We start from the raw sequence: 10198 nt of genomic DNA on the forward strand, positions 1-10198 counted from the left end.
TTAAGTAAAAAAAAACTTTATGAAAGAATTTGAAAAGCAAAAATTATTTACCAGTTTGAAATAAACAAACATCAAATGTATCATTGAAAGAATTCCAGATTTATACCAGTTACCTCCAAAAGTTACAGAAGCCTAGGGTAGGGCGTTCGCTTCGTGATCGGGAACCCAGGTTCGATTCTCGTTTTTCGCGCCGCGTCAAACCTCAGACGTAAACGCAGTTTGTTCCTTCGCCAAGCACCAGGCACTCAATTGATTGATTGTATGTTGGTTTACGTCCCATTCGAGAATTTTCCACTCATATAGAGACGTGACCATATACCGGTGAAGGGCTTCAAATTTTGACCTTTACTCGGCACTTAGGGCCATTGAGCAGTGAGAGATCTTTATCCTGCCAACGCCTGCCATGACACGGGGCCTCGGTTTTTAAGGTCTCATCCGAAGGACCCGCAGATTTCACTTCAAAGTGCCGAGCACATGGCGAAGGAACAGTTGCTACCCATTTTTCATCGACTTAGGTCAGTCGCGGCCGAGATTCGAACTCACGACCTCCCGATCACGGAGCGAGCGCTCTACCGACTGAGCTACCGTGAACGGTCACCAGGCACTAGAAGTAAAAGTCACGGGTCTTTCGGATGTGAATTTAAAAATCGAGATCCCGCATCACGGCAGGCGTTGGCACGATTTAAAGAACCCCCACTGTTCAATGGCCCCGAGTGTCAAGTATAGGCTTAAATTATGAAGCCCTTCACCGGTAAATGGTGACGTCTCTGTAGGAGTGAAAAATTCTCGAACTTAACGTAAAACAACATACAGTCAATCAATACAAAATATATGATTAAGTCCATCCTCATAGACTGGCAGTGAGGGATCTTTTTCGTGCCAGCACCTACTGCGACACGGGACCTCGGTTTATACGGTCTCATCCAAAGGATGTCCAACAGTGGGATTCGAACCCGCGACATAAGGATCAACTCCTTACTTCGCGACTCTAGAGCAGACGCTCTAACCACTAAAATCCAATTGGTTTAGATGGATTTATCATTTTGTAATTTTACAGAAAGATAGACAGGCACTGTCAGGCAGACATAATGATACCATAATGAGACATTCAGTATAATAAATAGTGCACATTTCTATGGAAACTGTTGAAACTGACCCCCTCTCGGAAAACATTGTCAGGTTTCAACTTCAACTTTTCAAAAACAAGCACTATTAATATATTGTAAATATTACATTGCAAGTTACTTCAAGTTGACAAAGCAGTAATATCCTTCATATAGGGGGTAGTGATATGTCACCAGGTAGACTGTATATAAAACCAACTTATAAATAGTGATGGGAAGTCGGAATTTTTTTCATAATCGATTATTTAAATAATCGGGTGCACTTTAATCGATCAATAATCGACTGATTTCAGGTATTAAATTTGTTCATTTTTGAATGAAAAATAAAAAAGTAAATTCTGGAGTGATTTCCAGGATACATTTTTGATCTATTTTGTATCATTGGATTCATTTCTTACATTTTTATATAGGATTTAGTTAAATTCAAAGAAGAATGAATCAAAAGGAATAATTTGCTTTTAACCAATATTTTCATTAATCGATTATCAAAATTATAATCGATTATCTATAATCGGGGGTCATTTCGATTAGATAATCGATTTGATGGATTAATCGGTACATCACTACTTGAAAAAAGCATTTGCTTTGGAGTCAGTGAAAAACAAAACCTGTAATTTCTCAATATGAAGATACCTGTTGGCAGTACTGAGAGATCTCCTTCTTTGCAATACTTTGCCTTTGCAACACTCTCATGTGTTATACCCCACTGGATAGGTTCCCTCTTCTCTAAGTTTTAAGCACTTAGTAGCCTTTTCTTCAGAGAAGTCGTCAACCTGAGGGACAAAGCCATAAAGTATAGTTCATTTGATTTTACATGTATGTGTTTTTCTTCTTTATTTTCTTTCTTTTAATGCAAAGTAAGGAGTTGGTCGCTGGTTCGAATCCCACTGTGGGACGTGGAGACCAGTTCTTCGGATGAGATCGTATAAACCGAGGTCCCGTGTCGCAGTAGGTGCTGGCACGAAAAAGATCCCTCACTGCTCAATGGCCGTAAGTGCCGAGCATAGGACAAAATTTTCAGCTCTCCACCGGCAAGTGGTGGCGTCTCCATATGAGTGAAAAATTCTCGAGAGGGACGTTAAACAACATACAATCAATCAATCAATCTTTCTTTTAAGTTGAACTTCGATATCTCGAATACTGATATCTCGAATACCATGGATATGTCGAAGTGATTAGGAAATCCCAACTACTTATTCTTTAAGTATTTATCCCTGATATCTCGAATCCTCGGATATCTCGAAGTTTCTACTCGGTCCCATCTAGCTCAAGATAACGAGTTTTGACTGTACGAGGGGTGATCAAAAAGTTCGCGAACTATCTCTATATTTACAAAATCACAATTCAGATGAGAATGAAATTTGGCACACATATAGTCACACATATATCCTATAAATAACAGGTGTTATATAATGTTTTGCTTCGTGTTTGTGACGTCACAATGTGAATATGACGTCAATATGTAGGTGACTTGTGACAAAAAATGGTTGACTCAGTCGTACTCAAGCAACGAGCGGCTGTAAAGTTTTACGTATATCTTGGAAATTCCTTCGCAGTAGAATATGATGATTTGTTCAAGGTGTTTGAAGACAAAAGACTAATACCAGAAGTTTAATCATTAATTGGATTGATTGTTTTAGTGAAGTCAGGGAGATGGTTAGAAATGTTGTTTGTTCTATTGCCCAAGGAAAGCAAGCCGGGGAAAAGATGTGTCCTTAGTTGAGCAATTTGTTACGAAAGATCGCCGAGTTACAATTAGAAAAATAGTTGAATATCTTAACAATAATATAATTATTAAATCCCTAAAATGTCGTTTACTTTAGACTTTAAACATATGAGATATGATAAAAAGAGTTCGTCCATATTTTATCCACATTGGATAAACGACGTTTCCGAGACAGAGGACTCGGGTTTTGATGATCACCATGCTAATTCTGGGAAGGGATGTCCTTATCCACCCATCCTATTCCCGAGATTTGACCGTTTCTGACAGATGGACTGTTCTTGTTATAAAAAATAACTTGCATGATAAGAAATATGACTCGGAAAAATCTTTCAGCTTCTGTGAACAGAACGCTATGGAGCATGTCACGTGACCGCCTGGATCACGTGATTCGCGCATGGGCAGAACAATGGCAGATATGCATTATAATCGGAGAGGACTACGTTAAAAAATAATGAGCACTGAAACCTCATTTTATTTCTTTTAAGGAAGTAATTCAATTAGTTCGCGAACTTTTTGATCACCCCTCGTATATTGTAATTGTGAGCTATTACTCCTAAATCTATTACTCCTAAACTACTTTAAAATGACACAAATAGAAAAAAATTTTCTGATGTGGTTAATGGGAGCATGCAACTGTTAAATAGCTGATTTTTCTAAAATTCATCAAAATATTGCAATTTACCCTGCTTCCCTCCTATGTAAATGTACCATACAATTTAAAGTGAAATGTTGTTTTAGATATAAATGCATGTACCTATTGTGCTTTGCAGCTGCAATGATTTTTCCAAAATTAGAGGCAGTAAACCTAAGATTCCTTATTGCTCCCCAAACAGCATTTTCCCTCTGTCCAGTTGTGAGGAAGGCTGTCTGTATCACTTTTTCAGGTGATGCAAAAGTTGGTGCCTCAGCCATGTTAGTGGCTCCTCTGCTTGAAGATATTCCTGACACATGAGAAGGTCTTCAACCAATGGTACTGGTAGTGCCTCAACTTCAGGTTCCTTGCTTAGAATCCAGTGCAGAGCTTTTAAAAAAAGACTACTCTACATTCTATTTTATATGTACAGATGTGATAAGAAATTATGGACCACCGGTCAATAGACTGCGATCTATTGGACCGGCAACTTAAACATCTATTTGTTTGATTTTTCTGAAAGAAATTTTCTCATTTTAATTGATAAAAGATCACTGCATTATGTTTATTTTACTATCATTCTTAAAATCTATCATTTAGATCATCTAGGTATTAATTTACAATGATTTTAATGCATAATTGTAGGGACACCTTCTGTAATATATATACAATTGTGAACACTAAATACTAAAAATGGAATTAGGTAATAAAACAATTATCTAATGCCTGAGCAGTCAATAGACAAGAAATTTTTTTCCCTTTGTGTAAGGAACAGCTCAGTGTGTTATATTGCCCGAGGCCATTGGGCAATAGAACACACTGAGCTGTTCCCTACACCTCGGGGAAAATATTCTGGTGTATTGACTGCTCAGGCATTAAATAATTGTATAATATTGCTCATATGAAATAATGACTTGAAAAACTGAAAAATTCTATTGATGAACTTCTGTAAAATCATTTTCACGGGGGTTGATTTTCATTGGGTTCATGGCTTGAAGAAATCCATGAATTTTTGTCCACCATGAAACATAAGATTATAATATTTTAACAATATTCATTCTTCAAATTAAGCCTCCACAAGCCATTATTTTTTCTACAAACCAAAACTTTTTTTCCACAAACCAAAACTTTTTTTCCTCACAATAATTAGTGATTTTATAGCATGCAATGATAAGTTAAGAGAAAACTAGGGATTTTTTTGTTCATTTTCAAAGTACTGATACCCCCTCCCCCCTGTAATTTTTTTAGGTAGTCTCAGTCAAAGGCTCAAGTAAGCTTTTCTGATCAAAGGACATCTTTATTTCATTCGTAAACCTTTCACATCTCCTCACCCTTCAACAAATAACTTCTTGATTCTGTATTTTATATTCATGTTTCAAAGTTTCCAGTTCAACAAAACAGCAAGGTTAATCAAACAATAAATTAACTCAATGAAAAAACCATCAATAAGAAAGCTCATAATCAGTGAGGAACTTCATTTTCAGACAGATGGAAACAACATGTGAACCGCCCCAACTGCCCAAGTAGTTTTCGTAAAAATAATCTATCCTCATCTGCTACAACTCTTTTGAGTGCTCTGTTTTATGGGAAAATCAGGCAAACTTAAACAATTTCATGTTTCTTTAATCAGTGACTATGATGCAAACAGACATGAGTTTTATTATGTTCCCCAAACGAAGTTTGGGAACATATTGTTTTTACTCTGTTTCTTATTATTATGTTCCCCAAACGGAGTTTGGGAACATATTGTTTTTACTCTGTTTCTTGTTATTATTATTATTATTAGGTCTTCCGTTCACAACGGAAGACCTATAGTGATTGTATTGTTTCTTTTTATTATTATTATTATTATTCCTCCCAAATTTTGTGAGCGCGATTACTCAAGAGATGTTTCAATAGATTTTAACAATTTTTCACTGGATAATAGGTTGATATGTGAAGTTTATATAAAATTCCGTTTTTTGAAAAATTCACTTCCGGTCCGAAGTTACGGCCGTATTTCAAATTTTAAAATGCACTTTTGTCCGGTGTTTTTCTCAGAAGCGGTTTGATGTAAAGATGTGAAATTCACAGGAATATTAGACCATGACATTCTCTTTGTTTCTACGTGTTTTTTGTTTGTTTCCGGCACTTCCTGTCCAAACCGGAAGTGAATTTGTGTTTCGGTCAATTTTTGACTTTTTTGTTTTTTAATATTTTTTCAAGATATTGTTAGACATAACAGAGATAGGTCCATAAGTGCCAAATATATAATTTGTTTTGAAATCAGATCACCCGTTTTGTAGATTTCAGCTACTTTCGTTTTGCTTAAAAAAAATCAAAGTACTGAAAGTACTGAAAGGGCATTTCTTACTTAAACTTACATGAAGGTTATGTTTACGTTTCTCTGCATGCAAAAACCAATACATACAGTATCATTTATAAAGAATGAAGACTACATTTAATTGCAATAAAAATCAAAGTACCTGAAGTACTGAGAGGACTGTTTTAGATACCCACCTTTTTCTAACTACTGGCGTGTTTTCTGTACATAAAAATCAATGCGTACAATAAGCTACCTATGGAAGCTATTTTCATTAGCCAAAAAAAATCAAAGTACCGTAATTACTGAAATATATTTACTATTCTTATTTACTTTGACTTATATATAGATGTTTCTCTAAAAGCAAAATTCAGTTCAAACACTGCATGTATTATAATTTGTCATGTTTATATATAAGTACGGTGGATACTATCATTTTTGTAGTGAAAATCAAAGTACTATAAGAAGTGACAGGTTGTTTTCTCGATATCCCCCCATTTAACTTTTAAATTTAAAAATAGTTTAGATATGCTTCTACTAATGAAAAAAAAACATGCATACAATATCATATATAAGGACAACAGATACATTCATTTTTGCAGTAAAAATCAATGGACTGCAAGTACCGAAAGGACAAATTTTAGATTCTTTACAACTTAATTATTACAGACTGTACACGTTTCTCTACGGAAAAAATAAAAAAAAAAAACCAAACAAACAAAACAAAACAATGTAAACGGTATCATATAGGAACGGAAGACCTTTTTGTTGCCATGGCAACAAGAGTCTAGTTATTATTATTATTATTCTTTTATCTTCTTATTTCTTCTCCGGTACTTTTTTGTCCGCGAGTGTTCTCGGAAACTGCTCATCCAATTGAGTTAAAACCTTTTTAGGGTTAATAGGCATGTTATGTAGATTTGCGGAACAAAGGTCATTTTGCGCGCACGTGCATGCACGTGCGTGCGCGTGCAATGGGTAAAATGACCAATATACTTGATATAGCTGTAATTTTTATATTTTTTGGTGAAATGCTTTGATACTCAGAATATAAGGATATATTAAAAGTGTGAACAAGATGACATGGTCAACATGCACATGCATGCGCGTGCGCGCAAAGCGTTAAATGACTAATTTACTTGATAATATCGTAACTTTTATACTTTTTGATGAAATGCTTTGATACTCAAAATATTTATATATATATATATATATATATATATATATATATATATATATATATATATATATATATATATATAGAAAGAGTAGACAAGATGACATGGTCATCATGCATATGCATGCACGTGCGCGCGCGTGCAATGTGTTAAATGACTAATATAATTAATATAGTCGTAATTTTTATATTTTTTGATGAAAAGCTTTGATATTAAGAATATATAGATATATTAAAAGTGTAGACAAGATGATTTGGCTATCATGCACATGCGCGCGCGTGCAAAGTGTTAAATGACCAATATACTGAATATAGCCGTAACTTTTATATTTTTTGATGAAAAGCTTTGATACTATGAATTAACAGACATATTATAAGTGTACACAAAATGGCATGGTCATTATGAACATGCATGCATGTGCGCGTGCGCGCAATGCTAAGATGACCAAAATGCTTGATTTAGCCGGAACTTATATATTTTTTGATGAAATGTTTTGATTCTGAGAATATAAAGATGCATATATAGTATAGACGGGATGACATGGTCATCCTGCACATGCATGCACGTGCGCGCGTGTGAAATGCAAAAAATGACCAATATACTTCATTGCCTTATTTAATGAAGCTTACAGGAAAAAAGTCACCAAAAGGGAGTTGGGGAGCGTTTGGGGAACATCTGTAACGGTCCCCGTTACAATTATAACTAGTTATTATTATTATTATTATTCTTTTTTTCTACTTTCTTCTCCGGTACTTTTTTGTCCGGGAGTGTTCTCATAGAACCACTCATCCGATTGACATGAAACCTTTTTAGGGTTAATAGGCATGTTGTGTAGGTGTTCGGAACGAAGGTCATTTTGCGCGCACATGCATGCACGTGCGCGCGCGTGCAATGAATGAAATGACATATACTTGATGAAGCCGTAACTTTTATATTTCTTGATGACTTGCTTTGAAACTCAAAATATAAAGATATATTAGTAGTCTAGACAAGATAACATGGTCAAATTAGCGTGAACTCACGCGCATGCACGTGCGCTCTTCTCTGATTGGCTGATACAAAAATCTGAATAATTTCCTTCTTTTTTGACAAAATACTTTGAAATTTAGAATATAAGTATATATTATAAGGTGCTACAGCATGTTATATAGGAAATTTCTTGAACACACGCGCATGCAGGTGTGCTGCAATCTGATTGGTTGAAACTTTAAATGTCTATAACTCCCTTGGTTTTCAACAAAACAGGATGAAATTTACGACATGGATAGGCACATAGAGCTCCTACATTATGATACTATCAAAACTGAATGCAAGGCCATGCATGTGCGTATGCTGAATTCTGATTGGCTATTACTTAAAGGGTAACATCTCTCTTATTTTTCAATGAGATTCTTTAATATTTAACACAAATGTATGTATTGTGAGACACTATAAGAAAATTAATGTGAAAAATGTAGAAAACATGTGCAAGCACAGGCGCTGAAATTTGATTGGCTAATACCCATATGGCTATATCGGAGTAGTTTTCCAATGAAATACCCTTAAAAATAAAGTGTCCATCTATATTACAAAAGTATTGTCTAATTTATTGAAGCTTGTAGGGAATGGGGCATCATAAGGGATTGGGGAGCCGTTTGGGGAACATCTGTAACGGTTCCCGTTACAATTAGCACTAGCTTTTGTTGTTGTTGAAAACATTTTCATCACTTAAAAATATTAACCTGCAAATGTACATAATTAACTCGAACACTTGTATCTTTGACAAATATCAACAATATAAATGAAGCAAGTACCTGTAGTTAGGCTGATTTGATGGATACAGTCCCTGCATTGTCACCGTTCTCCTGGATGGTGCCGATTTTGGGTGTTTTAGCCAGCTAAATTTGATATCCGTTTTGCTTGCTCTCTTATAACTTTAAATGCAACGTTTGTAAATTTAGAGTCTGGTAAAATTGAAGGAAATTTTAAGTAAATCATAAAGGTACATGCAATAAATAATTATTTTATTTTTTATATTAGAATACTATAAACAATATTTGGGTCAGCATCAAAAACATGATGTCAGTTGGGTAATGATTCCATACAGATTTCACATTAAGTACTTTTAATGAAACTTACCCAAAGAGTAGGGTTACTGCAACATGGTGACATTTAGATTCTCCCATTGGGCACTGACAAGTAGTATCTTTACATTACCATTGTCACTCTCCTCGAGAAAAATCTGCTCAAAGTGATAATTTATTTTAATTAAAAAAATAATATAATTAATACATACTGCACCACAAATAGCTTATTTTCCTACTCTGAGTACATAATGCCTTTTACTGAGAATGTTATAAATGGTTTACCAAGCAGATGTTCATGTAAAGCAATGTTCTAGAAGTGTGTGCATAAGTCTTAAAGATTTTTTTTCATTTGTTCATTTATGATATTTACATGATTGGGAAAGCAACAGGCTAAACGGATCCTGGGTGTTTGCTGCACTACTGTATGTGGAAAAACGCTTATAACTTTTGAATTTCTGAAAATACATCTACAAATATTCAAGTCACTTTAGGTTAATAGTTTACCTGGCTACATTTCGTCTTTTACTATAATAAATATAGTGTACAGTATGACGGGTCTCTGCTGAGGTTAATTAATTACATGAAGAAAAAAAAATCTACTAATTAACCAAACAACTGAACTGCAAGGTGACATGATCGAAATATAAACAAGGGTGGGTAGTGCACTCAATTGAACTTTGTAGGATGTATCTCTCATGGAGGCCTGGACCGATGAGTTAATTACTCGCAGTTCCCTGTCAAAAACAAATTTCAACACTCTGTCACTCTCCACCGCTGCCTCACTCTTCCTGATTAGCTTTCTGTGGCCTTCAACATACGTTGCCCAGTAAGCTATGAACAACGCCATAACTTACTGCCCGGAAGTAAATATTCTCGCGATTTAACGGAAGTCACGTGACGAGGCTTACGGAGCCTATAGAACTTACGAAATGATAACTTTAAACGAGACTGCTGATATTCTTGCTTCATCAACTTGTCAATAACTTACCTCATATTAGAAATTGTTCATTCGTAGAACATGCTCTTCCGTATCGAGTAAACTGAGAGATTATAAACTCCGTATGCAGGTGACAAGGGTATATTGCTGCATAAGTAAGGGAAGTTGACGATTAAAAATTAAAGTCATCACGTTTATCATAAAGCTTTGTTGTTAGATAATCATTAACGTCTA

At 35.1% G+C, this 10198-nt stretch overlaps 1 pseudogene; it reads right to left on the bottom strand.

Moving 5' to 3' along the window:
• Positions 1-1629: 1629 nt before the first annotated feature.
• On the bottom strand, positions 1630-9889 carry LOC133176119 (uncharacterized; annotated as a pseudogene).
• Positions 9890-10198: the final 309 nt, after the last annotated feature.

Source organism: Saccostrea echinata, unplaced genomic scaffold (assembly GCF_033153115.1).
Source record: "Saccostrea echinata isolate AGI-Se365-2 ecotype Australia unplaced genomic scaffold, CSIRO_AGI_Sech_v1 ptg000066l, whole genome shotgun sequence".
In the NCBI taxonomy this organism is placed as follows: domain Eukaryota; kingdom Metazoa; phylum Mollusca; class Bivalvia; order Ostreida; family Ostreidae; genus Saccostrea; species Saccostrea echinata.